Raw genomic sequence first — 21,778 nt, forward strand, 5'->3', positions numbered from 1 at the left:
TTATGCATGGCTGAAAATACTCGATCATTATCTATAATCGAGCCTCTGATTTCAACCTTTGCATAATTAGTACCCAGCAGATCCATCTGTGTTTTCACAGATGATGGAGTTTCAGATACTAATCCATTCTTTTATTTTTTATCTTTCTGGTTGAATTGCATTCTTTTGCCATTATCTATTTATTATTGGGTTAAAAAAAAAAAATCTGCCCGTGTAAGTGCTTTTGATGCAGATACTTCTTGAAACAATCTGGGGGTAAACCAGAAAATCTGTAGATACAAACAACCTGTACTTTATCATCAGATTGGCTGTATTAATCTGTGTGGATTTAAACAGTTACTGAATGGTTATAACAATCTCACTACTCCATGTCTGATAAATAATGGCAATTGTTGGGGAGTCAAAGCTATGCTCTGATTCCGATCAAAGCAAACAAGAGTAATTGAGAATTCAGGTTTACTGCAAAATGAAAACCTGACTTCCAATGTTCTGAAGCCTCTGCCCTAAATGTTTCACCATTGCTGCTTTTAAATCTTGGGCTCCTCATGCTAGCGATTGATCCCATGTCACAATGCTTACTTTGTAAATTTCATAGAAAGGAACGGTAAAGTGTACTCTTGTGCCACATTCTCAGCGATATGGGGAAATCGAATTTATGGGATTAAAAATTCCTCCTCCTGAGAAAAGCATTCAGCCTTGTTTTTCTTATCCAACAATGATGGTAGAATTTTCCTTCAATGAGATCTGCTAATGGGTAAAGGAAAAGGAGAGAGCAACTAGATTCTAGGCTAATTGGTGTCTATTAAAATGAAATGCAGTAAATTTTAGCAAGGTACCTGAAAGATGGAGAGCTTCCTATAGGTTATTTTTGGCTAAAGAGGTGTGAACCTCTGCCTGAAGATATTGAAGGATACTTTCCTAAAGCACATGGCTCTTCTTGAACCACTATTTTTTTGTTTAGAGATGAGTCCTGATAAATAATTTCTGCTGGTGGTAAATGGATATGTCCACATTAAACACTGGTAATAGGTGAGGTTCTTCTAAATATACAAGTGGACCTGTAATGGCTCTGTTCGCTAATAAGAACATAAGAAATAAGAGCAGGAGTCGGCTATCTGGCCCATCGAGCCGCTCCGCCATTCAATAAGATCATGGCTGATCTGATCATTGACTCAACTCCGCCTTTTCCCCATATCCCTTAATTTATTTTTTATGTAAAAATCTATCGAACTGACCCTTAAATATGTTTAATGAAGTAGCCTCAACTGCTTCCCTGGGCAGAGAATTCCATAGATTCACTGCTGCTGTCTAAGGCCCATGTCCCACTACTCCCTTCCTCGCCATCAACCTGTACAATTACATTTTAAACACTAATTTTATCTGAATCAACCACCTCCTCTAGCAGCTCTTTCCATATAACCATTGTCCTCTGTGTGAAAAACATACTCTGTAGCGAGGTCGCTACGGCTAAAGCGAGGTAGTAGCCCTAAGGCTGTAGCTCAAATCTGCAGGAGAACAAGGACACACACACACTAGTAGAGTGTATTCGACACTGAGTTTATTCAGTGGCAGCTCTGCTTTTTATAGTCAGCCTGGCCATGTCACTATTGGGGCATGGCTTGAGTTACCCAGTTGCCGATTGGTTACCTTGGATGCCTGGGCCCCATTTGGGCCCCCTGAAACCCACCGGCGGTGATTGGCCAGTTTCACCACTCTGTGGGCAGCCTATGGAAATGGGCATTTCAGCCTGCACAACGCTTTGCTGGTCTCCACGTTCGTCAGTCATTTCCTGTGTCGGCCTGAGGCACAGGCCGTGGGCTGCTACACAACCCCACCCCAGAACCGGTGATCGGGGCACTCTTTAGGAGCCTGACTCCAAGCCATGGGGTCAGGTGAGTGGTGAGCTGGTCAAAGTCCATGTAGGCCAGTTTCAACCAGTCGAGTATGAAAGTCTCTTCCTTACCACCAATGTTCACAACGCAGGTCGAGCCATTGTGACTGAGGACATGATATGGCCCCTCATAAGGCTGCTGTAGAGATGGCCAGTGAGCCCCGTGCTGCACAAACACGTATTTACAGTCAGTAAAGTTCTTTGGGATGTAAGTGCAGGATTGGTCGTGGGGGTTTAGGGTTAGTGGGGGCCTGGGTACCCAGGCGCTCAAGTAGTCGGGACAATGTGGTCACTGGGGGCTCCCCTAAATCCTCAGGGACCATCACAAATTTGCCCAGTATAACTAGGGATGCGCCATAGAATAATTCGGCAGAGGATGCCTCGAGGTCCTTCTTGGGTGCGGTGTGGATGTCTTAACAGGACCCAAGGGAGTTTGTTGGTCCAGGTTAGATCTGGTAAGCTGTGCCATTAAGGCGTCTGTGAAACCTCTTTGCCAACCTGTGGGTGATACGCCATAGTGTGGTGTAGTTGCATCCCCAGTGCATGGGCTAAGGCGTTCCACAGACTAGAAGTGAATTGAGCCCCCCTGTCCGGTGTACGATGTTCAGGGATCCTGAAACGTGCTACCCAAATGTTGAGTAAAGCCTGTGCGCATGCTTCTGTGGAAGCCTCTGATCTGGTTGACCATTGTAAGAAGGTAACGTGTGCCTCTAGATATGGGTAGGGGTCCCATAATGTCAATGTGCATGTGGCTGAAGCGGTGACGTGCTGGCTCGAATGTCTGTGGTGGAGCTTTGATATGAATCTGGATTTTGGATGACTGGCACTGAGTACAAGTCCTGGCGCACAGGGCAACCTCTTTGTGGAGGCTGTGCCAGATATACCTGTTTGCCGCCATTTTGACTGTAGTCCTGTAGTGGGTGAGCCAAGTTGTGGACTGAGTTGAAAACCCACCTCTTCCATGCAGCCAGAATGACAGGGCGACGTTTACTCGTCGAGGTGTCACAGAACAGCGTGCGATTGTCTGAGGCAATCTGGATGTCCTCCAGTTGTAAGATGGTGAGAGTTGTCCGGTATGCTGGAATGTTAGGGTCTGCTTGCTGCTCATCAGCCAGGGGGACGTAGTCAATGCCAGGGGTAGGGTCATACACCACCAAGATAGCAGGATGGGATAGGGTGTTGGCCACCACGTTGGATTTGCCGGCTATATGTTCAATGTAAATTTGGAAATGTAGGACAGGTGCCGCTGTTGCCTGGCTGACCACGGATCTGACACCTTACTGAAGGCGAAGGTAAGGGGTTTGTGGTCCATGTGTATTTTGATCTTCCTGCCCTCCAGGAAGAAACAAAAGTGCATTCACCAGTTGCTCAAGTATATGCCCAACTGCTGTGCTGGAGGCATCTGTCTTGAGGGTAGTCGGGGCATCTATCTATGGGTGCACAAGGAGGGTGGCCTTGGCTAGGGCGTTTTTGGTGGCCTGGAAGGCCTTGGTCGCCTCTTGGGTCCATTGTATGTTTTTACTGGGTCCTGCCATGAGGGGAAAGAGTGGACCCATGATTCAGGCCACTGCAGGTATGAAGCGGTGATAAAAGTTGACCATACCTGCAAACTCTTGTAGTCCCTTCACCGTCGATGGCTGGGGAAAGAGCGAATAACATCCACCTTAGTGGGTAGTGGTCTGGCTCCATGCTCGTTACGATGGCCCAGGAAGTCGCTAGTCTTTTGGCCAAACTGGCCCTTGGCCGGGTTGATGGTTAGGCTGAAATTGCTCAGCCTGGAGAATAATTGTATTATTTAGCTGTGTGCTCAATGCGGGTGTGGCTGGCGATTAATTGTTTTATTTAGCTGTGTGCTCGATGCGGGTGTGGCTGGCGATTAATTGTTTTATTTAGCTGTGTGCTCGATGCGGGTGTGGCTGGCGATTAAAATTTCTCGAGGTAGACGAAGGCAGGGTGCAGATCCCGGCCCACTGCATCCATCGGCCTCTGGAAAGTCTGAGCCATGTTTTTTTAATCTGAAGGGCATGCATAGAAATTCACACAATCCAATGGAGCTATGATGGCAGTTTTTGGGATGTCTTCGGGGTGAACCGGAATCTGGTGATAGCCCCTGATGAGGTCCACCTTTGAGAATATCCATGCCCCTTGCAGGTTCGTGGTGAAGTCTTGGATATGGGGCACGGGATATCTATCTGGTACGGTGACCTCATTGAGGTGGCAGTAGTCTCCGCACAGCCCCCAGCCACCCACTGCCTTGAGGACATGTGGAGAGGGGGAGGTCCAAGGACTATTGGAGCGCCGCACAATGCCAAGTTCCTCCAGTTTTTTAACTCATCCCTGGCTAGGCAGAGTTTCTCAGGGGGGAGACACCACACCCTGGTGTGGAGGGGAGGGCCCTCTTTAACAATTTGGTGTCTCACCCCATGGTTGGATTCTGCAGAATAGAAATGAGGCGTGGTGATGGAGGGGAATTCTGCTAGGATCTGAGTGAATTCGTTGTCGGCAGTACTCACTGAATGCAGGTGGGGGGTGGTGAGTTCAGTGCCCTTGAGCGAGAGTAACTGAAATGTCCAGGCGTGCACCAGCCGGCGCCCCTTGATATCCACCTGAAGTGAATTGGCCCGCATGAAATCCGCACCCAGGTTGTTGCACGGCCGCCACTGTAAAACTTCCAAGTGAATTGTCTGACCCCGAAGCATAGGGGAATGGTGCGGGTGCCGAATGTTTGGATGTTAGAGCCATTTGCATTTTGGTGCTCCCGGCCAACTTTGCTGCAGCGGGCCTCCAGGCTGGTCAGGGGAATGACGCTGAATTGTGCCCCAGTGTCCACCAAGAAACGTTGGCTTGACAGGGATTCTTGAATGTGTAGCAGGCTCTGCAGTTGGCTGGTCGTCGCAGCCATTAATGACGGCCAGCCTGGGCGTTTCCTTGGAACATGCAGGGGGAGTTGCATTGATGGGCCTCAAAACCCCACTGTAGGTGATAGAAACAGTAGTGCTCACCGGTGGGGCGTGGCATTCGGATGGTCAGTTGGTTAGTGGTTTTCCTGGCCAGGCACTGACGACGCGGTGCTGTCACCTGCTTGAGCGAATTGCAGGCATCTCTCTTCACTGCCCATAACAGGTCTGCTCAGAAAGCCACCTTCCTGTGGCCAATGAAGTCTTCCTTCGCGATAAACGGCTGGATGTTCTCGGGCAGCCTTTCCAGGAAGATCTGCTGGAACAGCGGACAGGAGATGTGGCCATCATTGAGAGCGAACTTGCTGCTCACTCGGGCGGAAGGGGCCCTGTCCCTCAAACTGTCGATGTGCAACGTTCGGGCAGCACACTCGTGCTTTGAGAACCCAAAAGTGCGGGTTAACAGCTCATTGAAGGCCACATACCTTCCTTGTTCTGGGGGTTGCTGGAGGAAGTTGATGATGCAGGCTGCAGAGTCCTGATCGTGGTAGTGGCACATGTCATTGGCGGAGATCTGTTGAATGGCGAACTGCGCCTCGGCTTGCTGGAACCACACCTGTGGTTGCGACGTCCAGAAGCTGGAGAGCTTCAATGCTATGACATTGATCGCAGCTTGCTCTTCGAGCTTTGGGTCCAAAGCGCCATTTGGACCAGTCGGGGTCACCACTGTAGTGAGGTTACAACAGCTAGGTTATAACTCTCAGTTATAGCCCTAAGGCTGTAGTTCGAATCTGCAGCAGAAGAAAGACACACACACCAGTAGAGTGTATTCGACACTGAGTTTATTCAGTGGCATCTCTGCTTTTTATAGTCAGCTCGGCTGTGTCACCACCAGGGCGTGGCTTGAGCAACTGCCGATTGGTTACCTTGGATGCCTGGGCTCCCTGTGATCCACTGGTGGTGATTGGCCAGTTTCACAGCTCTGCTGGTGGCCTATAGAAACGGGTGTTTAAGCCCACACAATGGTTTGCCGGTCACCGCATTCGATGACCATTTCCTGTGTCGGCCTGAGGTCCGGGCCGCTGCAACCCCTCAAATCTCTCTTAATGTTTCCCCCTCACCTTGAACATTTGCCTTAAAGTTCTGGATTGGCCTGTCTGCAAAAAAAAAAGATACTATCCATGTTCCAGAGAATTTTATCAACCTCTATAAGGTCAACCCTCCATCTTCTATGTTTCAGTAAGAATAAACCCAAACTATTCAATCTCTCCTTACAACCACAGCCCTCTATTCCAGGCAACGTCCAGCTGAATCCCTTCTGCATTTTTTCTCTTGCTTCCATATTCTTCCCTTAGTCTGGCATCCAGAACTGTACACATTACTTTAAAAATGGTCTAACTAATTCTTCTATCCAATGTTATGGCCAATGAAGCATACCAAATGCTTTCTTTACTACCCTGTCCACCTGTATCTCCCTTTTCAGAGAAGTATGGTCTTCCATTTCAACATGCGTAAGGCCCCTACCAGAATTTGACTTCCCAAAGTGCTTTACTGTAATCTTGTCTGGATTAAATTCTGTCTGCTACCGCTTCATCCAAATCTCCACCTGAGCTATGTCCTACTGTAACTTTCATTCTTTATGACTCCAGGAACTTGGTAGCTCACCTGTGGCAAAAGATGTAAAATTTTCAGTCAGAATCCAGCAATCTCCTTCCTTGCTTCTTTCAACATCCTGGGATTGGCCCTGTCAGGCCCATGAAATTTATCCACTCAAATATGCCCTCTGGTTTCTTCCTGGTACAGACATGTTTCAGATGTGTGGTGGTAGAAGTCTTGACTATTCTATGAATGAACATGCACAAGCTGTCACCAACTTTATCAACACCTGTGTGGATGAGTGCATGCCCAAGCTCAAATAAAGGGTGTTTCCCAACCAGAAGCTCTGGATGAATTAGAGAATTCGCAACCTACTGAGGGTGAGAACAAGGGTATTCAAGGCCGGGGATTGGGATCCTTATAAGAAGTCTACGTATGACCTGCAGCAGGCCATCTCTGAAGCAAGCTAGAGACAAAGATGGATACACGCCAGCTATGGCAGGGAGTGCAGGCCATTACAGCCTACAAAGCAAGGGTGAACACTGTGATGCTTCACTATCCAATGAGCTAAACACCTTCTATGGCCACTTTGGGAAGAAGCAGCAAACTGTGCCTACTAGAATCCCTGAAAAGGCTGAGGACTGTACGATATCTGTCTCTGAGGGCAACATCAAAACATCACTCAAAAGGGTGAACCCTCAAAAAGCATCAGTTCCTGACAGTGTACCTGGCAGGGTACTGAAAAACAGCGCCAACCAACTAGCCACAGTGTTCATGGACAGTTTCAACCTCTTATTGTGGCAGTCAGATGTTCCCAACTGCTTCAAAAGGGCATCAATAATTTCGGTGCCCAAGAAGAGTAGAGTGAGCTGCCTCAATGACTACTGCCCAGTAGCACTAACTGCTACTGTGATGAAATGCTTTGAGAGGTTGGTCATGGCCAGAATTAACACATACCTAAGCAAGGTCTGGACCCACTGCATTTTGCCTATTGTCACAATCGCTCCACAGCAGATGTAATATCGCTGGTTCTCCACTCAGCTCTGGATCACCTCAAAAACATCAATTCATACATACGGTTGCTCTTCATCGACTACAACTTGGCCTTCAATATCATTATTCCCTTAGTGTTGGTCAAGAAGCTACAATCTCTAGGCTTCTGTACCCCCATTTTGCAACTGGATCCTTGACTTTCTCATCGGAAGACAATAGTCAGTACAAATTGGAAACAACGTCTCTTCCCTACTGGTCATCAACCCAGGTGCACCCCAAGAATGTATGCTTAGCCCACTGCTCTACTCATTATACACCCATGCTAGGGATAATTCCAATGCTATCTACAAATTTGCCGATGACACCACAGTTGTCGGCAGAATCACAAACGGCAATGAGGAAATGTACAGGAGGGAGATAGATCAACTTGTTGTATGGTGTTACAACAATCTTGTACTCAACATCAGCAAAACCAAGGAGGTAATTGTGGACTTCAGAAGGAAGTCAAGGGAACACGACCCAGTTCTCATCAAGGTCTCAGTAGCGCAGAGGGTCAATAATTTCAAATTCTTGGATGTCAACATCTCCAAGGAACTGTCCTGGAGCCTCCATTTCAGTGCATTCACAAAGAAGCTCGCCAGCAACTATACTTTGTGAGGTGCCTGAGGTGATTCTGTACGTCACTGAAGACTTGCAAGCTTCTACAGGTGGAGTGCATTCTGGCTGGTTGCATCACTGCCTGGCATGGAGGCGCCAACTCTCAGGAAAGAATAAACTCCAGAGGATTGTTAACTCATCCTGTGAAATCACAGGCACCAGACTTCACTCCATCGAGGACAACTACATGAGGTCTTAAAAAAGCAGCCTCTATGCTCAAAGGCTTTCACATCAGTCGCTGCCTTGGAACCTGTCCAAGCAATGGAGCAGAATTTGACATCTATGGCTTTTATTCAGCAGTTTATTAGTGCCTGTGTTAATAAATGGAATTTCAATTTGTTCAACAGGTTTCTGAGTTTTTTTAGTCAGATAGTCCAATTACCCAGATTTTTTTTCCCCAACTTTTTTTTAATCCATTGATGTCCCCCCCCCCCCCACCGTTTTCAAGCCCTTTTGTATCTCCTTCCTCTATGCTGTGCTTTTCTGATCACAAATGTCACCTAATGTCCCCTCTAATTCATTTTGCCACTCATTTTAAATCTGTAAGCCTTTCTTTCACTGGCAACATTTCTTACTGTTCATAAAGGCCATTAATGCTTTCTGTTCAAAGATGCAGCACTTCCAGCCCACATGCCCGTGTTGCCCAACTACATCGATGAGACCAATTAAACCTACAGTACATCCTTGGAATGTGAGAGGTAATCAGAGCACTCGGAGGAAACCCACACGGACACGGGGAGAATGTACAAACTCCTTACAGCAGTGGGTTTGAAACTGTATCGCTGGTGCTGTAATTGAGTTAACATAACATAACATAACAATTACAGCACGGAAACAGGCCATTAGGCCCTTCTAGTCCGCACCGAACCAAACACCCCTTTCTAGTCCCACCTCCCTGCACAATGCCCATAACCCTCCATCTTCTTCTCATCCATATACCTGTCCAACCTTTTCTTAAATAATACAATTGACTCCGCCGCCACTATTTCTCCCGGAAGATCATTCCACACGGCTACCACTCTCTGAGTAAAGAAGTTCCCCCTCATGTTACCTCTAAACCTCTGCCCCTTAATTCTTAACTCATGTCCTCTTGTTTTAATCTTTCCTCCTCTTAACGGAAATAGTCTATCCACATCCACTCTGTCTATCCCTTTCATAATCTTAAATACTTCTATCAAATCCCCTCTCAACCTTCTACGCTCCAAAGAATAAAGACCTAATCTGTCCAATCTCTCCCTATACTCTAGATGCTTACTAACTTTCTAACTGTGCCTCCTAAACTTGAACGTGTATTTTGCCCATGTTCATTTACAGGATGTGGATGTATTGATAAAGCCAGTGTTTGTTGTTCTTTCTGAATTGCTCCTTGACCTTGTGGTTTGCTGGGCCTTGTCATTTGCATTTGTGGATCAGTTACATTAATGGGTTTGGAGTGACAGATCAGACCAGGTGAGGAATGCAGTCATCCTTTCCTGAGGACATGAGTAAACCAGGTGAATTTTGATGATAGTGTGGTGGTATATTTGTAGACATTCAAATAATCTCATGTATTATAGTAAATAGAGCAATCACCTTGTTGCAATTTTGAGATAGCATTTTTTATGATCTATCAGTATGAGATTGCCTGTTCGTTGAGAAACAAATGAGTGTTTTGGTTAACATTCATTGAAACAGCATAGTCCTTTTTGTTTTTGTCCCTTAGGGTTCTGCAATGTAAATAGAGTAATTTGTGCTTTTGCAGCAGAATTTAACATGAAACAAGGTCATGATTAATAAAGTGCAATATTTGCATTATTCTCTTACTTTTGCACTTAAATAACCTTCATTTTCTGACGTGCAATACGTTGCACCAAAACCTGAGCAAACATTCGTCACTGAGGACTGCTTTGAAACTACCTGCCACCTCTGATGCTGAGAAACAATTCAGGTTTGATGTCTCCTCTGCAGCTCAATGTCAGAATGTTATGGGACATTCAATTACAAACTACAACAAACTACATTCAAACTACAACAAAGCTGTTGTAGTTGGCATTTCACATTATGGCGTGAATTTTAATTTTAGATGCAAAAATATGGTATCTCTATTCGTGTAACATAGTGGTAATTTGAAGGAATGAAGGGAGTCAAATTATAGGCTGAAAATGTCAAATACTTGAGGATATGCATTTAAGGTGAGGGTGGGAAAAAATCTTTTTTTAATTATTGAGTTTACTAGATAAAACTCTATGTACATAGTCTTCCAGTCAATAACATAAAACAGGTCATATCACATACCTGTACATATCAAACATAAATTGTAAATCAAAAGGATACCCATAATTGTTTATTTGACTCTTTCAAAACATGGAATTCTATTATACTGAATTAACAGTTAATCTATTCTTTATAACATATCCAAAATTTCTATTGAATAGAAAATAGATTAGATACAATTACATTTCCCTAATATTAAATAAAGGTATTTTTATCTTATTCTGTGATATGAATCATCATCTTCTTTTTTTTTTCTTTGGCTTGGCTTCGCGGACGAAGATTTATGGAGGGGGTAAAAAGTCCACGTCAGCTGCAGGCTCGTTTGTGGCTGACCAGTCCGATGCGGGACAGGCAGACACGATTGCAGCGGTTGCAAGGGAAAATTGGTTGGTTGGGGTTGGGTGTTGGGTTTTTCCTCCTTTGCCTTTTGTCAGTGAGGTGGGCTCTGCGGTCTTCTTCAAAGGAGGCTGCTGCCCGCCAAACTGTGAGGCGCCAAGATGCACGGTTTGAGGCGTTATCAGCCCACTGGCGGTGGTCAATGTGGCAGGCACCAAGAGATTTCTTTAGGCAGTCCTTGTACCTTTTCTTTGGTGCACCTCTGTCACGGTGGCCAGTGGAGAGCTCGCCATATAATACGATCTTGGGAAGGCGATGGTCCTCCATTCTGGAGACGTGACCCATCCAGCGCAGCTGGATCTTCAGCAGCGTGGACTCGATGCTGTCGACCTCTGCCATCTCGAGTACCTCGACGTTAGGGGTGTGAGTGCTCCAATGGATGTTGAGGATGGAGCGGAGACAACGCTGGTGGAAGCGTTCTAGGAGCCGTAGGTGGTGCCGGTAGAGGACCCATGATTCGGAGCCGAACAGGAGTGTGGGTATGACAACGGCTCTGTATACGCTTATCTTTGTGAGGTTTTTCAGTTGGTTGTTTTTCCAGACTCTTTTGTGTAGTCTTCCAAAGGCGCTATTTGCCTTGGCGAGTCTGTTGTCTATCTCATTGTCGATCCTTGCATCTGATGAAATGGTGCAGCCGAGATAGGTAAACTGGTTGACCGTTTTGAGTTTTGTGTGCCCGATGGAGATGTGGGGGGGCTGGTAGTCATGGTGGGGAGCTGGCTGATGGAGGACCTCAGTTTTCTTCAGGCTGACTTCCAGGCCAAACATTTTGGCAGTTTCCGCAAAGCAGGACGTCAAGCGCTGAAGAGCTGCCTCTGAATGGGCAACTAAAGCGGCATCATCTGCAAAGAGTAGTTCACGGACAAGTTTCTCTTGTGTCTTGGTGTGAGCTTGCAGGCGCCTCAGATTGAAGAGACTGCCATCTGTGCGGTACCAATCTTCTTCAGCATGATGCTGAACCAAGCCATGAACCATCATAATCCACACTTAAAAACCATCTTGATCTAATTGTATCTATTAACAAAAAAGAAGAAAAAAAACCCTACTTATCTAACCCCTCGCTCTAAACAAAGTTAACTTGTATAAATTATAAAAATATAGATCGAATAACGTCTTTTAGACACCAACAGGGAGATTCCGGAGCTTCCGTACCTCTTAAATCTTCAAGCTGTGATAATAATCCACGAATGGGCCCCACATCTTATCAAATTCAAAATTTACGTCTTTAATGTTGTCTTGTGGCAGTGCACATCCTCATGGTGAACCGGCCCCGCTTATATTGCCTCATGGCAGGGCCGCCATGGGGAAATGGCATCATCAGAGGTTTCTCTCTGACTCCAGCATCCCTTCCAGTGAGCACCCTGGCCAGTGATTATGATGTCACAAAGCACCAGGTGACTGAGCTCATCCTGCCCTTATAGGGGCGTGCTGAATTTGAATAAAAACAGTTGTTAATGACCCTCAACGTGGTGGCTGTGTTTCTTCCACTGCTCACATCGTCACAGTGGTGACCCTGACGAGCCCAGACATTTTTCTGAACTCAAAACACCATGGATTCAGCAGAGGTTAATGCTGTCTCCATCAAACTTCCCCCCTTTTGGACCCACCAACCAAGAATGTGGTTCGGGCAGGCGGAAGCACAATTTCAACTCTGCAACATCTCCCAGACGCCATGATATTCTATCATGTTGTGAGCACTCTGGACCAAGATTCAGCAGCAAGGGTGGATGACATCATCCACCCCCCCACCCCCCAGCTACGGGCAAGTACACCACCCTCAAAGACTTGCTGCTTGGAACTTTCGGGCTAACTCCCCAGCAATGGGCTTCCAGGCTCCTTCACCTAGATAGGCTTGGGGACTGTAGTCCGTCGGCGCTGATGGACGAAATGCTGGCCCTGGTGGAAGACCACAAGCTTTGTCTTCTCTACTGCCAGATATTCCTGGAACAGATACCGGAGGACATCCAGCTACTCCTCACAGATGAAGACTTCTCAAACCCGAGGAGAGCAGCAGCTCATGCGGATGCCCTCTGGTGCCCAAGGAGGGAGAACAAGGCAGCCCTCAACCAGGTGGCATGACCAGGAGCCAATCGACTGCAAGCTGCTCCCAAGACAAAGCCAGAGGAGGGCCAGTCGACCTGGTGTTTCTACCACCAGCGCTGGGGAGTGCAAGCCCGTAACTGTCGCCAGCCCTGCGGGTTTCAGGGAAACGACCAGACCATCCGCCGTTGATGGCTGCGACAGCTGGCCACACAAACAGCCTCCTTCATGCGACTGACAGATCCACCAGCCACCGATTCCTGGTGGACATGGGCTGAGCTCAGCGTCCTCCCCCCCCCCACAGCATTAGAGACTCGCACCCGATCTTGAGATCCAACCTTGCAGGCGGCCAACTGCTCCACCATCAGGACCTACAGCACCCGCAGGGCACAGGTCCAGATCGGGAAGAAGTTCCATTGGAGGTTCGTTCTAGCTGCCGTGGGCACCGTGCTGTTAGGGGCCAACTTCCTCAGAGCTCACGGCCTACTGGTTGACATGAAGGGCAAAAGGCTGGTCAACACCAGAACATTCCACTCCACCTGACTGGACGCAGCAGAAGCCCGCAAGCCCAAAATTGCCACTGTAGCCGCCACCAGGGACGAGTTTAATGAGATCGTCTACGAATTCCCCACCATCTTAGAGCCAGGGTTCAACACCACCTTTCCCCAGCATGGGGTCTTTCACCACATTGCCACACAGGGCTCCTCGCTGTACACTAGACCCAGATGGCTGCTGCCCGAGAAGCTCCGGCAGGCAAAGGAGGAGTTCTCCAGGCTCCAGGAACTGGGAATCGTCCAACGCTTGGACAGCACCTGGGCATTGCTGGTCCCTGTGGTCTTGCAATCATCCGGGAGCTGGAGACCGTGCAGCGACTACTGTCAGTTGAATGACGCAACCACCCCACATACAGGACTTCTCAGCCAACCTCCACAGCGCACGGGTCTTCTCCAAAGTGGACCTCATGCGGGGATATCATCAGATCCTGGTGCATCCAGACAATGTGGGTAAGACGGCCATTATCACCCCTTTTGGCCTCTTTGAGTTCCTGCGTATGCCCTTCGGTCTAAAGAACGCGGCCCAAATGTTCCAGCGCCTCATGGATGCGGTTGGAAAAGACCTGTACTTTGTGTTAATTTACCTGGATGATATTCTTATTGCCAGTCGCAACCACGACGAACACAAAGCCCACCTCCGCACACACTTTGCCCGGCTGGCAGACTTCGGCCTTACGGTCAACGTGGCCAAATGCCAGTTCGGCAAGGAGTCCCTCCAGTTCCTGGGGCACACCATTTCGGCAGCTGGGGCTACGCCAGTGCTAGAAGGTAGCGGCTGTTCAACAATTCCCCAAACCCTCCACCCTGAAAGGACTCCAAGAGTTCGTGGGGATGGTGAACTTTTACCATAGTTTCATCCCCGGAGCCGCGTGCACCATGTGCCCATTATTTGTGCTCATGGTCACCAAAAGAAAAGACTTTATCATGGTCAGAGGAGGTGGACAGGGCTTTCTTCGTGACAAAGGAGGCTCTAGCCAGCGCTACGGTGCTGGTGCACCCGCAGCTGGAGGCACACACGGCGCTCTCCATGGATGCCTCAGCTACGGCAGTGGTGGGGGAGGGGGTTGTGGAACAGTGGCTCGAAAGACAATGATGCCTGCTGGCCTTTTTCAGCAAGCAGCTGCACCTGCCGGAGCTCAAATACAGCGCCTTCGACCGGGAGCTGCTGGCGCTGTATTTGGCCATCCGCCATTTCCACTACTTCCTCGAGGGCAGGCCGTTCACAGCCTTCACAGATCACAAACCCCTCACTCAAGCACTGGCGATGGCCAAGGATCCGTGGTCCGCCAGACAGCAGCGCCATCTCTTATACGTGTCTGAGTTCACGACTGACATCCGACACAGGGCTGGCAAGGACAATGTAGTAGCGGATGTGCTCTCCCGTCCAGCCATCAACACTCTCATGTCCGGCCTGGATTACGAACAACTGGCACAAGCACAGAGGAATGATGTGGAGACGCAGGCCTTGCGGACTACCAACTCGGGCCTCAAACTCAAGGATGTCTGGGTACTCATCAGCCCGGACACATTGCTCTGCGACGTCTCAACGGGCATGCCACGCCCAGTAATCCCGCCACACTGGAGGGCAAAGATCCACGACCTCGCTCATCCAGCGGTAAAGACAACCGTTTAGATGATCGTTGAGCAGTTTGTATGGCACGGGTTGAAGAAGGAGGTAGCGGAACTGGCCAGGAACTGTACCAGATGCCAGACCTCCAAGGTCCAGCGATACACGCAAGCTCCCATCCAAAACTTCGACCCAGCAGTTCGCAGATTCCAATACATCCACGTTGATGTCATCGGGCCCCTGCCGGTGACCAAGGAGACTCGTTACCTCCTCACAGTGGTGGATTGGGCCACAAGGTGTTCGGAGGCCTTCCCGATCAAGGAGGCCTCTGTGGACTCTGGTCAGCCAATGGATCATCCGTTTCAAAGTCCCAGTGCACATGACTAGCGACAGAGGGGCGCAGTTCACGTCTGGCCTGTGGACTCAGATGGCAAAGCTCCTGGGGGTCAAGCTCCACCACACCACAGCATACCACCCGCAGTCCAATGGGTTGGTGGAGAGGTTCCACAGACATCTGAAGGCATCGCTTATGGCCAGGCTCTCTGGACCAGACTGGGAGGACGAACTACCCTGGGTCCTCCTCGGGATTAGGACGACACCCAAGGAGGACCTGCAGGCTTCAGCAGCAGAGATGGTCTATGGCGCACTGCTTTCCCTGCCAGGTGAGTTTTTTGGCCAAGACCCTGACACCACGACCACTGACAAAAACCTGCTGGCAGACCTACGCAGGCAACTGGCCTCCCTAGTTCCCCCATCCCCAGCATTCCACAGCACCCAACCATTTCATCTCCCCAAAGAGTTCGACTTGACCCAGTTTATTTTTGTGCGGAGGGGATCACAAGGTGCACCGCTACAGCGACCATACAAGGGACCATACAAAGTCGTGCACTGTTCCGGTGGAACCTTCACCCTGGACGCTGGGGGGAGAGAGGAACTTTTTACGGTGGACTGCCTGAAGGTGGCCCATCTGGACTTATCACAGCCAGTGCAGACGGCCACGCCCAAGTGCCGGGGCCAGACGCGTAGCCGGTCTGGGGGGGTGGGGGTTGTGTGGTGGCATACATCTTCATGGCGAACCGGTCCCGCTTGTATCACCACGTGTCGGGGCAGCCATGGGAAAATGGCGTCATCAGAGGTTTCTCTCTGACTCCAGCATCCCTTCCAGCACGCACCCTGGGCAGCGATTATGATGTCACAATGCACCAGGTGACTGAGCTCATGTTGCCCTTAAAGGGGTGTGCTGAATTTGAATAAAAAGTCTTTAACAACCCTCAACGTGATGGCTGTGTTTCTTCTACTGCTCACACCGCCACAGTCTCTAATTTTTTTTCCAACCTTAGGTAAGGCATGGGGAAATTTAAAGATGTGCATGGCAAGTCTTTTTCACACGGAGCTGTAGGTGCCTGGAATGGACCACCAGGGGTTAGTGGTAGAAGCAAATACATTAGTAGTGTTTAAGAGACTTCTGGATAGACACATGAATGTGCAGGAAGTCGAGGGATATGGATCATGTGCAAGCTGCAGAGGTTTAATTTATTTTGGCATCATGTTCAGCATAGACATCGTGGTTGTAGGATATGTTCCTGTGCTATATTCTGCTATTGTTTGTAGATGGATTATAGTCTGGAAAAATAAATTATTTCTGCAGAGAATTAGGATGAAGTAGCATGAACTCCTGATCCGACCAGCACTAATAACGTTAATAAAGTTTCATAAAACAATTTTCACAATGTATTTTGGTTACGTGGACTGGAACTTTTCAGAGTGAAGTGGCATTTACAAAAAGCCTGTAGAAGAAGTAGTTCAGTGATAGGGAAGAGCATAGGTGAAAGCTAGTTCTGCGCAATCAAATCTCAAACATTAGAGATAATCAATCATGCGCAAAAAACCTGTAGACTGTGATATTGTCAAGGTCATTTTAGTTCAACAAATGTTAAGGTTTTCAAATCGATCTAGATAAAGCTTCAGTTTGACATGTTATCAGTACACGACACCTGGCCACTGATAATAAAAGCATAAAGCATTTTTATCGCCCCGACATGAATTTTATTTGCAGTTGCTAAACCATTCCTGAATGATCAATGAACCAAAGAGACTGCTTTACTTTGACTTTTTTGTGCACTATTTTCATTTTTTAAGATGAATGTTTGCACCATGATGCTGTCACTAGACAACAAATTTTGTGACTTCCTCATGACAATAAATTCTGTTTCTGATTATGGATTAAAAATAATGAATAAGCAAAGCTGATTGTCTCTAGAATATGAAAGCATTGATGGTCCAGCTGTTTCCCTTGGGTTCAACACCATTTCTAAAAGCTGAACCAAAATCGAAATCTCAAAGCAATTCTCTGTTGGATTCTGGTACATGTGAATAATTGCTTGTGACATGGGCTTTGTCAGAACATTTATGACATCTACTTTTGATTTCACTCAAAGAAATGTGTTGTCCTGAAAAAGTAACAGATTTTCTATAAAATGCCTGAAGAGTCCCATTGAAGGTGTTTCTTTTGACACCATTAGTGTAACCATAAACAAAGGAAGAATTATCAAAGTCACTGTCTGAATTGCATTGGTCCCTCCCTCCATGAGTTTCAGTATTGTGATCTGTCTTTAAGAGAGATTCCTTTTTTTTGATGCGGTTTGGGTGTTTTCCCACAATTACTGATCGAATACTTGAGAAGTTGGGGGTCATACCTCAATGATTATCACCCAGTAGCACTATCTTCCACTGTGATGAAAAGCTTTGAGAGGCTGGTCAAGGCCAGAATTAACATGTACCTAAGCAAAGATTTGGATCCGCTGCAATTCGCCTATCGTCACAATTGGTCCACATCAGATGCAATATCACTGGCTCTCCATTCTGCCCTGGATCACCTCAAAAACAGCAATTCATACATTCAGCTGCTCTTCATCGAATACAGCTCAGCCTTCAATACGATTATTCCCTCAGTGCTGATCAAGAAGCTACACGTTCCATGCCTCTGTACTCACTCTGCAACTGGATCCTTGACTTTCTCATTGGAAGACCACGGTCAGTACATATTGGAAACATTGTCTCCTCCTCACTCCTCACAGGCGCACCTCAAGGATGTGGGCTTAGCCCATTGCTTTACTCATTATAACCCATGACTGTGTGGCCAGGCACAATTCCAATGGTATCTATACATTTACTGATGACACCACAGTTGTCGGCAGAATCACCAACAGCAATGAGGAAGCGTCCAGGAAGGAGAGGGATCAGCTCGTTGGATGGTGTAACGACAACAACCTTGTGGTCAACGATAGCAAAACCAAAGAGATGATTGTGGACTTCAGGAGAAAGTTAGGGAACATGACCCAGTCCTCATTGAGGACTCGGTAGTTGAAATGTTCAAGAATTTCAAATTCCTGGGTGTTAACTTCTCTGAGGATCTATCCTGGAGCTTCCATGTTAATGTAATCACAAAGAAGGTTTGCCAGCGGCTATTCTTTGTGAGTTGTCTGAGGAGGATTGATATGCCAATGAAGACTCTAGTAAGCTTCTACAGATGTACTGTGGACAACATTCTGGCTGGTTGCATCACTGCCTGGTATGGAGGCACCAACTCTCAGGACAAGAATAAACTCCAGAGGGTTGTTAACTCAGCCTGCGACATCACAGCACCAGACTTCACTCCATTGAGGACATCTACATGAGGCGGTGTCTTTTAGAAAAAAAAGGACTATCCTCAGAGACCCTCACCAGCCAGGCCATGCCCTCTGCACTTCGTAACAATTGGGGAAAAAGGTACAGGAGCCTAAAGACAAATACTGAACTGCATAAGGACAGCTTCTTCCTCGCTGCCATCAGATTCCTGAATAATCAGTTAACCAAAGACACTGCCTTACTTTTCATGCACTATAATTTTTATTTTTTATATAGTAATGTTGTAAGGTAGTTATAATATGAATGTTTGCACTATGATATTTTTGCAAAACACTGAATTTCATAACTTGTTCATAACAATAAATTCTGATTCTGTTACATTCAAGTATAGGTGAGCTTTTAACCATATGATGTCTAAATTATAGTTGACTGAACATTTAAGCCTGTGTGTGCAGACTGCAGTGATACTGTTGGAATTGCCTGAATCACAGATGCAGAGCCCTAGCTGACTTCCAAAAGGTGCAGGGTGCTGTTGACAATCATGGGGTCATAATGTGCCCATTAAGGTATCTATAGGTTACCCAAAAATGTCATTAATGGTCTCATGTGTAGTTCACTCCACAACTTTATTCCACACATTATCTTCAGCTCCTTATTCATGAGCATAAATGTGTAGATATAAGATCAATATTATCTTGGTAAGAGTATCAATAAACACAGCTAATTGTTTTCATATCATAGTTGAAAGATGACCCTAATGTGCTAAGATATTTTGAATATTTCATTGTGCAAATGATCTCACCATATTTGTTGTCATTGTGGTTTACACAAGGAAGCAAATGAATTGAAAATGCAGCCTGCATGGGTTATGATAATCCATCTAATAAGCTATCAAAGCCACCCACGGTAGTGTTACATTGTACTAGTAAGCCCTACAGCATAGTAGGGGCTCTGAACCAAGAAATTTAAAAGGTTTGAGGTTTTTTTTTTAAAATGTTTGTAAATATTTGTGCTGGTAATGCTCCTTGACCAGTTGAAAGTTGGTTTTGATTGGCCAGCATTGTTGACCTAAAGACCTATTTTTATAAACTGCATGCAACAATGAATGCAAGATTTGCTTTACACTAATAAAAGCACATTGGCCAGCTGTTTGTCAGATGTGCATTTTTTCTCTTCTGGGAAAGTGATGTTCAGAATATCAGTGAATATTTTTAAAATAGTGAAAAAAATATTTTAAATAATTGGTTTGGCATTATTTAGAAAAATACTTGCATAGTTTTTTCTCTGTTCCAACTTGTAATAACAACTCCATATTTCATGAATCTCATTAGTCTATTTCAAAGAAAATACTTTGACCTTTTTGTTGACCAATTATATTCCTAAATTGTTCATGTAGATTGTTTCTCATTTTAGTTTGGCCAGAGGATGCAGTAAACGTGAAGGCAGAAACTGTTAGAATCCAGACTACTTTCTCACTTCAATTTAAAAACCGATCCATTGTTATGTTGGACTATGCTCTTTGAATTAATGCGTCAGCTGCTGTTGGATTTTGGTCTTCCCCTTTCCATAATGAAAGCCACTGCAATCAATAATTGGACTAGAGTGGATGATTAATTTCTTTCTGGCACAAGTATTATTGGATGTTTATATATCTGAACAAATTATTCTATGCTGTCTCATTTCCAGATATAGGATATGCTTTCTTCAGCAGCTGCATGATACATTTATAGTATGGGGGCAATATGCCCATAAGTTGTAATCAAATAATCTCACGTATTTCATTTTCATCGTGTTTATCTTCAATGTTTTAGCAAATTAATGTTCATCATTATCATGCTAATACTGAGAAGCAAGCCTGATCTATTTCGTGATGGCTGATTGGTTTGGAAGAAATGGAACCAGAAGCAAGTCATTCAACCTTTCTGTAGACATTTACTTTTGAAGTCAAAACACAATGCTGGAAAAACTCAGCAAGTCAAACAGTATCCTTTATATCGCAAAGGTAAAAATACATAAATGGCATTTCAGGCTTGAGCCCTTCATCAAGGTATGGGTCATCAAAGCATACCTTGATGAAGGGCTCATGTCCAAAACGTCAATCATCCTTTGAAGAAGACTGCAGAGCCCACCTCACTGACAAAAGGCAAAGGAGGAAAAACCCAACACCCAACCCCAACCAACCAATTTTCCCCTGCAACCGTGTCTGCCTGTCCCGCATCGGACTTGTCAGCCACAAACGAGCCTGCAGCTGACGTGGACTTTTTACCCCCTCCATAAATCTTCGTCCGCGAAGCCAAGCCAAAAGAAATATCAATATATTTACTATATCAATGCCCATTCGGCGTGGGCAATCATTTTTCCATCCGCCACGATCTCTGACCCTCCGAATTGTAGTTGTTGCCTCCCCTGTTCTCCTTCGGTGAAGACTCCATCTTTGAGCTGAGACCATAGTTGATGTTGAATTCATGATACCTCAAAGGAAAAATACTGAAGTCGTTTCTCTTTGCCTTCTTCAGTTGCAGTGTCCATTCTAGATGGCTTACCCTGGCCATTGATCAGCAGATTCATCTGCCCAGCATTTTAATTTTACAACAATAAATTCCAATTTGTAGAATCTGCTTGTAAAAAACCATTCACCATCTGCAATCCATATTTTCATGTGTCCCTGATTGGGAGGCTAAACAGGTTCTACACCTTGCCCAAGAGTGACCAGTAGGCTATGGGATGGAAGGAGCACCTTACATCTCCTTTTGTTAAGCAATTGCGCAGCACCGACACCTATATTGCTAAATAAAGGACACTATTCAACCCTTCAAGCTTGTTCTGCCAACCCTTCAAGCTTGTTCTGCCTCTCAATAAACTTTCTACCACACATTTTGGCTCCACTTCATCTCGGCACACTATTCTTATTTCCTTTCATTTCCTTAGTATTGATGTTAGTCGTGGTATAACATTCCCATGTGCTGATGAAGAATTCCAAAGATTTACTTCCCTCCAAGTGAAGAAAATTGATCTCTTGATGAACTAGTAAAAATGCTTAAAAAACTCTCAGAAATTTAACATGAAGGTATAAAAATGGGAGCATTTATTAAGTTATCGAACAAATTTTGATCTTTACTGATGAGTGTATAGGAACATTGAGGATAGAATCAAATTGAGTTTCCATGTTGCTTGTCTTTTTTTCTTCTTCCATTCTTCTCTCTTGTGCGTATTCTCCTTCCGAAGCATAAATAACTTGGAAGCATTATTTGGACTTGCAACCAATTGTAATCTCTCGGCTTGAAGTAACGGAGATTCTCTCACATCC

The 21,778-nt window shown here is 46.1% G+C and overlaps 2 protein-coding genes across 6 annotated transcripts in view; one reads left to right on the forward strand and one right to left on the reverse strand.

The window, feature by feature from the left end:
* The window catches only part of LOC138761838 (inositol polyphosphate 1-phosphatase-like), a 146,627-nt gene extending 134,616 nt beyond the window's left edge, over positions 1 to 12,011 (reverse strand). The window contains exon 1 of the mRNA XM_069934671.1: positions 11,836 to 12,011. The gene's annotated coding sequence lies outside the window, so the exon portion shown is untranslated. The remainder of the gene's footprint in view (positions 1 to 11,835) is intronic.
* The window catches only part of hibch (3-hydroxyisobutyryl-CoA hydrolase), a 135,161-nt gene that overhangs the window by 30,675 nt on the left and 82,708 nt on the right, over positions 1 to 21,778 (forward strand). The gene's annotated exons all lie outside the window — the stretch shown is intronic.

Source organism: Narcine bancroftii, chromosome 4, assembly GCF_036971445.1.
Source record: "Narcine bancroftii isolate sNarBan1 chromosome 4, sNarBan1.hap1, whole genome shotgun sequence".
Taxonomy (NCBI): domain Eukaryota; kingdom Metazoa; phylum Chordata; class Chondrichthyes; order Torpediniformes; family Narcinidae; genus Narcine; species Narcine bancroftii.